The sequence below is a fragment of the Triticum aestivum genome, chromosome 4B, assembly GCF_018294505.1.
Source record: "Triticum aestivum cultivar Chinese Spring chromosome 4B, IWGSC CS RefSeq v2.1, whole genome shotgun sequence".
Taxonomy (NCBI): Eukaryota; Viridiplantae; Streptophyta; class Magnoliopsida; order Poales; family Poaceae; genus Triticum; species Triticum aestivum.
The window spans coordinates 444,166,577-444,175,512 of record NC_057804.1 but is presented as its reverse complement, the minus strand read 5'-3'; positions in this window follow the sequence as shown (position 1 = coordinate 444,175,512).

Sequence of the window (8,936 nt, the reverse complement as noted above, 5' to 3'; positions counted from 1 at the left end):
GGTAGCACCCAAAGTGTTCCTTCGGTAAACGGGAGTTGCATAATCTCATAGTCATAGGAACATGTATAAGTCATGAAGAAAGCAATAGCAACATACTAAACGATCAAGTGCTAAGCTAACGGAATGGGTCAAGTCAATCACATCATTCTCCTAATGATGTGATCCCATTAATCAAATGACAACACATGTGTATGGTTAGGAAACATAACCATCTTTGATTAATGAGCTAGTCAAGTAGAGGCATACTAGTGACTATATGTTTGTCTATGTATTCACACATGTATCATGTTTCCGGTTAATACAATTCCAGCATGAATAATAAACATTTATCATGGTATATAAGGAAATAAATAATAACTATATTATTGCCTCTAGGGCATATTTCCTTTAGTCTCCCACTTGCACTAGAGTCAATAATCTAGTTCACATCGCCATGTGATTTAACACCAATATTCACATCTGTATGTGATTAATACCCATAGTTCACATCGTCATGTGATCAATACCCAAAGGGTTTACTAGAGTCAATAATCTAGTTCACATCGCTATGTGATTAACACCCAAAAGAGTACTAAGGTATGATCATGTTTTGCTCGTGAGAGAAGTTTAGTCAACGAGTCTATCATATTACAGAGTCGTATGTATTCTGCAAATATTCTATGTCTATAATGCTTTGCACGGAGCTACTCTAGCTAATTGCTCCCACTTTCAATATGTATCCAGATTGAGACTTAGAGTCATCTGGATCGGTGTAAAAGCTTGCACCGATGTAACTTTTTATGAAGGACTCTTTTATTATCTCCATAATCGAGAAGTATTTCCTTGGTCCTCACTAAGGATATTCTTGACCGCTGTCCAGTGATCTACTCTTAGATCAAAATTGTACTCCTTTGTCAAACTCAGAGCAAGGTATACAATAGGTCTGGTTCACAGCATAGCATACTTTATAGAACCTATGACTGAGGCATAGGGAATGACTTTTCATTCTCTTTCTATTTTCTGCAATGGTCGGGTCTTGAGTCTTACTCAACTTCACACCTTGTAACACAGGCAAGAACTCCTTCTTTGACTGTTCCATTTTGAACTATTTCAAAAATTTATCAAGGTATGTACTCATTGAAAAATCTTATCAAGCGTCTTGATCTATCTATATAGATCTTAATGCTCAATGTGTAAGCTGCTTCACCGAGGTCTTGCTTTGAAAAACTCTTATTCAAGTATCCTTTCATGCTATCCAGAATTTCCATATCATTTCCAATTAACAATATGCCATCCACATATAATTAGAAATGCTACAGAGCTCCCACTCACTTTCTTGTAAATACAGGCTTCTTCAAAAGTCTGTATAAAACCATATGCTTTGATCAACTCATCAAAGCATATATTCCAACTCCGAGATGCTTGCACCAGTCCATAGATGGATCGCTGGAGTTTGCACAATTTGTTAGCACCTTTAGGATTGACAAAACCTTCTGGGTGCATCATATACAACTCTTCTTTAAGAAAACCATTAAGGAATGCAGTTTTGTTTATCCATTTGCCAGATTTCATAAAATGCAGCAATTGCTAACATGATTCAGACAGACTTAAGCATAGATATGAGTGAAAAACTCTCATCGTAGTCAACACCTTGAACTTGTGGAAAACCTTTTGCGACAATTCTAGCTTTGTAGATAGTAACACTATCAACGTCCGTCTCCCTCTTGAAGATCCATTTAATCTCAATGTCTCGCCGATCATTGGGCAAGTCAATCAAAGTCCATACTTTGTTTTCATACATGGATCTCATCTCAGATCTCATGGCCTCAAGCCATTTTGCGAAATCTGGGCTCACCATCGCTTCTTTATAGTTCGTAGGTTCGTCATGGTCTAGTAACATAACTTCCAGAACAGGATTACCGTACCACTCTGGTGCGGATCTTACTCTGTAAGACCTACGAGGTTCTGTAGTAACTTAATCTGAAGTTTCATGATCATCATCATTAACTTCCTCACTAATTGGTGTAGTAGTCACAGGAACAGATTTCTGTGATGAACTAATTTCCAATAAGGGAGCAGGTACAGTTACCTCATCAAGTTCTACTTTTCTCCCACTCACTTCTTTCGAGAGAAACTCATTCTCTAGAAAGGATCCATTCTTTAGCAACGAATGTTTTTGCCTTCGAATCTGTGATAGAAGGTGTACCCAACAGTTTCCTTTGGGTATTCTATGAAGACACACTTCTCCGATTTGGGTTCGAGCTTATCAGGTTGAAACTTTTTCACATAAGCATCGCAGCCCCAAACTTTTAAGAAACGACAACTTTGGTTTCTTGCCAAACCACAGTTCATAAGGCGTCGTCTCAACGGATTTAGATGGTGCCCTTTTAACGTGAATGCAGTTGTCTCTAATGCATAACCCCAAAACGATAGCGGTAAATCAGTAAGAGACATCATAGATCGCACCATATCTAGTAAAGTACGATTACGACGTTCGGACACACCATTTCGTTGTGGCGTTCCGGGTGGCGTGAGTTGAGAAACTATTCCGCATTGTTTCAAGTGTAGACCAAACTCGTAACTCAAATATTCTCCTCCACGATCAGATCGTAGAAATTTTATTTTCTTGTTACGATGATTTTCCACTTCACTCTGAAATTCTTTGAACTTTTCAAATGTTTCAGACTTGTGTTTCATCAAGTAGATATACCCATATCTGCTCAAATCATCTGTGAAGGTGAGAAAATAACGATACCCGCCGCGAGCCTCAACATTCATTGGTCCACAAACATCAGTATGTATGATTTCCAACAAATCAGTTGCTCGCTCCATAGTTCCGGAGAATGGCGTTTTAGTCATCTTGCCCATGAGGCACGGTTCGCAAGTACCAAGTGATTCATAATCAAGTGATTCCAAAAGCCCATCAGTATGGAGTTTCTTCATGCGCTTTACACCGATATGACCTAAACGGCAGTGCCACAAATAAGTTGCACTATCGTTATCAACTCTGCATCTTTTGGTTTCAACACTATGAATATGTGTATCACTACTATCGAGATTCAATAAAAATAGACCACTTTTCAAGGGTGCATGACCATAAAAGATATTACTCATATAAATAGAACAACCATTATTCTCTGATTTAAATGAATAACCGTCTCGCATCAAACAAGATCCAGATATAATGTTCATGCTCAACGCTGGCACCAAATAACAATTATTTAGGTCTAAAACTAATCCCGATGGTAGATGTAGAGGTAGCATGCCGACCGCGATCACATCGACTTTGGAACCATTTCCCACGCGCATCGTCACCTCGTCCTTAGCCAATCTTCGCTTAATCCATAGTCCCTGTTTCGAGTTGCAAATATTAGCAACAGAACCAGTATCAAATACCCAGGTGCTACTGCGAGCATTAGTAAGGTACACATCAATAACATGTATATCACATATACCTTTGTTCACTTTGCCATCCTTCTTATCTGCCAAATACTTGGGGTAGTTCCGCTTCCAGTGTCCAGTCTGCTTGCAGTAGAAGCACTCAGTTTCAGGCTTAGGTCCAGACTTGGGTTTCTTCTCTTGAGCAGCAACTTGCTTGCTGTTCTTTTTGAAGTTCCCCTTCTTCTTCCCTTTGCCCTTTTTCTTGAAACTGGTGGTCTTGTTAACCATCACCACTTGATGCTCCTTCTTGATTTCTACCTCCGCGGCTTTTAGCATCGCGAAGAGCTCGGGAATAATCTTGTTCATCCCTTGCATATTATAGTTCATCACGAAGCTCTTGTAGCTTGGTGGCAGTGATTGAAGAATTCTGTCAATGACACTATCATCAGGAAGATTAACTCCCAGTTGAATCAAGTGATTATTATACCCTGACATTTTGAGTATATGTTCACTGACAGAACTATTCTCCTCCATCTTGCAGCTATAGAACTTATTGGAGACTTCATATCTCTCAATCCGGGCATTTGCTTGAAATATTAACTTCAACTCCTGGAACATCTCATATGCTCCATGACGTTCAAAACATCGTTGAAGACCCGGTTCTAAACCGTAAAGCATGGCACACTGAACTATCGAGTAGTCATAAGCTTTGCTCTGCCAGACGTTCTTAACGTTGTCAGTTGCATCAGCAGCAGGCCTGGCACCCAGCGGTGCTTCCAGGACGTAACTTTTCTGTGCAGCAATGAGGATAATCCTCAGGTTACGGACCCAGTCCGTGTAATTGCTACCATCATATTTCAACTTTGCTTTCTCAAGGAACGCATTAAAATTCAACGGAACAACAGCACGAGCCATCTATCTACAAACAAACATAGACAAGCAAAATACTATCAGGTACTAAGTTCATGATAAATTTAAGTTCAATTAATCATATTACTTAAGAACTCCCACTTAGACAGACATCTCTCTAGTCATCTAAGTGATCACGTGATCCAAATCAACTAAACCATGTCCGATCATCACGTGAGATGGAGTAGTTTCAATGGTGAACATCACTATGTTGATCATATCTACTATATGATTCATGTTCGACCTTTCGGTCTCCGTGTTCCGAGGCCATATCTGTATATGCTAGGCTCGTCAAGTATGACCTGAGTATTCCGCGTGTGCAACTGTTTTGCACCCGTTGTATTTGAACGTAGAGCCTATCACACCCGATCATCATGTGGTGTCTCACCACGAAGAACTTTCGCAACGGTGCATACTCAGGGAGAACACTTCTTGATTATTAGTGAGAGATCATCTTAAAATGCTACCGTCAATCAAAGCAAGATAAGATGCATAAATGATAAATATCACATGCAATCAATATAAGTGATATGATATGGCCATCATCATCTTGTGCTTGTGATCTCCATCTTCGAAGCACCGTCGTGATCACCATCGTCACTGGCGCAACACCTTGATCTCCATCGTAGCATCGTTGTCATTACGCCATCTATTGCTTCTACGACTATCACTACCGCTTAGAGATAAAGTAAAGCAATTACAGGGCGTTTGCATTTCATACAATAAAGCGACAACCATATGGCTCCTGCCAGTTGCCGATAACTTCGGTTACAAAACATGATCATCTCATACAATAAAATATAGCATCACGTCTTGACCATATCACATCACAACATGCCCTGCAAAAACAAGTTAGACGTCCTCTACTTTGTTGTTGCAAATTTTACGTGGCTGCTACGGGCTTTAGCAAGAACCGTTCTTACCTACGCATAAAAACCACAACGATAGTTCGTCAAGTTGGTGCTGTTTTAACCTTCGCAAGGACCGGGCGTAGCCACACTCGATTCAGCTAAAGTTAGAGAGACAGACACCCGCCAGCCACCTTTAAGCACGAGTGCTAGCAACGGTGAAACCAGTCTCGCGTAAGCGTACGCGTAATGTCGGTCCGGGCCGCTTCATCTCACAATACCGTCGAACCAAAGTATGACATGCTGGTAAGCAGTATGACTTGTATCGCCCACAACTCACTTGTGTTCTACTCGTCCATATAACATCAACGCATAAAACCTAGGCTCGGATGCCGCTGTTGGGGAACGTAGTAATTTCAAAAAATTTCCTACGCACACGCAAGATCATGGTGATGGCATAGCAACGAGAGGGGAGAGTGTTGTCCATGTACCCTCGTAGACCATAAGCGGAAGCGTTATGACAACGCGGTTGATGTAGTCGTACGACTTCACGATCCGACCGATCCAAGTACCGAACGTACGGCACCTCCGAGTTCAGCACACGTTCAGCTCGATGATGATCCCCGGGCTCCGATCCAGCAAAGCTTCGGGGATGAGTTCCGTCAGCACGATGGCGTGGTGACGATGATGATGCTCTATCGGCGCAGGGCTTCGCCTAAACTCCACGACGATATGACCGAGGTGGAATATGGTGGAGGGGGGCACCGCACACGGCTAAGGAACGATCCGTAGATCAACTTGTGTGTCATGGGGTGCCCCCCTGCCCCCGTATATAAAGGAGCAAGGGGAGGGCCGGCCAAGGAGGAGGAGGCGTGCCCAACGGGGGAGTCCTACTCCCACCGGGAGTAGGACTCCTCCTTTCCTAGTAGGAGTAGGAGAGAAGGAAGGGGAAGAGAGAAGGGAAGGAAGGAGGGGGTGCGGCCCCTCCCCCTAGTCCAATTCAGACTAGGCCTTGGGGGGGCGCACAGCCTGCCCTAGGCAGCCCCTTTCTCTTTCCCGTATGGCCCAATAAGGCCCAATACTTCTCCCCGGCGAATTCCCGTAACTCTCCGGTACTCCGATAAATACCCGAATCACTCGGAACCTTTCCAAACTCCGAATATAGTCGTCCAATATATCGATCTTTACGTCTCGACCATTTCGAGACTCCTCGTCATGTCCCCGACCTTATCCGGGACTCCGAACTCCTTCGGTACATCAAAACTCATAAACTCATAATATAACTGTCATCGAAACCTTAAGCGTGCGGACCCTACGGGTTCGAGAACTATATAGACATGACCTAGAACTATTCTTGGTCAATAACCAATAGCGGAACCTGGATTCCCATATTGGCTCCTACATATTCTACGAAGATCTTTATCGGTCAAACCGCATAACAACATACGTTGTTCCCTTTGTCATCGGTATGTTACTTGCCCGAGATTCGATCGTCGGTATCCAATACCTAGTTCAATCTCGACCGGCAAGTCTCTTTACTCGTTACGTAATGCATCATTCCGTAACTAACTCATTAGCTACATTGCTTGCAAGGCTTATAGTGATGTGCATTACCGAGAGGGCCCAGAGAGTACCTCTCCGACAATCGGAGTGACAAATCCTAATCTCGAAATACGCCAACCCAACATGTACCTTCAGAGACACCTGTAGTACTCCTTTATAGTCACCCAGTTACGTTGTGACGTTTGGTAGCACCCAAAGTGTTCCTCCGGTAAACAGGAGGTGCATAATCTCATAGTCATAGGAACATGTATAAGTCATGAAGAAAGCAATAGCAACATACTAAACGATCAAGTGCTAAGCTAACGAAATGGGTCAAGTCAATCACATCATTCTCCTAATGATGTGATCCCATTAATCAAATGACAACACATGTCTATGGTTAGGAAACATAACCATCTTTGATTAATGAGCTAGTCAAGTAGAGGCATACTAGTGACTATATGTTTGTCTATGTATTCACACATGTATCATGTTTCTGGTTAATACAATTCCAGCATGAATAATAAACATTTATCATGATATATAAGGAAATAAATAATAACTATATTATTGCCTCTAGGGCATATTTCCTTCAATATGGGCATTTTTTGCTAAGTTACAACTCTCGTTCGTCTGATGACTTTGCTGGATCGAGTTGTAAACTTAAACTCTATGGTGGCCTGATACTTTTGCTGAGTTCTTCTGCATGCTTATTCCTCATTAATGTCAATACACGCCTGCTGAATTACATCAGTCACCATATTTCATCATGCATTTCAAATTCTTCATATTATATGTCAAATTTGTGTATGAATTACAAGATATAGGGGGAGATCTCCATGATTATACTCTTCAAGTGTGCATTGCTTCAAAAGAAAATTCCTCACTATGCACATCTTCAGGGGAAGTTCTTCTATATCTTGCAATCAAATTCCTCAATATTAGTATTTACACTTCATATGTTTATCCCCGTAGAAAACTTAACCTATATTGTCATCAATCACCAAAATGGGGGAGATTATAAGTGCATAGTGCCCCTTAGTGATTTTGGTGTATTGAAGACTTATAGATTAAGGGACTGATGCGTTTGTGAGTGTACTCAGGTCTATAAGTCTATGAGGAGTTTGATAATTACAGAGAAAGTCGACCCCTAAAAATGGAGTTCTTCAACAGAAGACTTTGGATTTCTGAAGACTTTGAAAGTGAAGAAATTGGTGTGACCTTGAAGACCTAGAATTCATTCGAGGAACATGAAGTGTGAAGACTTTTGTTTTCGTAGTTTCATTTTCTCTTTCTTGAGTCATAGGAAACACCATACTGTTAAAGGGGGTCGAGGAAATACTAAGGAAAAATTTCCATGTGATGCTCAACTGAAAATCCTACACCTACCAATCCCTTCGAGTGAAGCCATTGGAAATCTCATACAGTTCGGTCAATTTCTTCAATAACAGAGACGAAGTTCTTCTGGTTGCTGAGGAATTTGTTCTGACTGAGGAGTTAGGAATTCGCCAGTGCGGATTGCTTACACAGTGAGGAACATGATAGCCCTGAGGAATTTGAGAGTCAAAATTCCGACCGTTGCTGTGCTATGTGCCAGCTGTCCCAAAATATCTACCCACCTAACGGTCATATCATTGAAGGGCATTTATGTCTTATCATGTCGGGCTGCTCCCTAGGCTATAAATAGCCGCCCCCTACAACCACTAGTTGGTTGGCTGCTCCGAGAGAAACTGACACTTGTCATTTGAGAGCATCCCATCCTCCGAGGACTTTGAGCGAAAAACATCAAGTGAGGAAAACCCAAACCCAAACACCTTCAAACCCAAAGTGATTGAGCATCACTGAAGAGATTGATCCTGCGTGAATCCGACGCTTGTTACCTTTGAAGATTGTGCTTCTTCCAGACGGTTATGCATCATGGTCTAGAGCATCCAAGAGGAATTGTGGATCGCTGAGTGACCGAGTCTGTGAAGGTTTGGAAGTCACCTGAAGACTTAGCACGAGTGATTGGGCGAGGTCTGTGTGACCTTAGCCCAAGGAGAATACGGTGAGGACTGTGTGTCCTCGGGTTTAAATACCTAGCCGCTCCAACTAGACGTACAACCGAGACAGCAGTTGGAACTGGTCTACCAAATCATTGTCTTCACCAAGCTTATTGGTTCTATTTCCTCAACTCATCCATTTCCTTATTTCAGTTGTTGTGTGCTTGTTCATATCTGTTTGAAGACTTTGACTGAAGACTTTCTCAATTTCCTCAGTTCAATTTTTTCAGCCTGT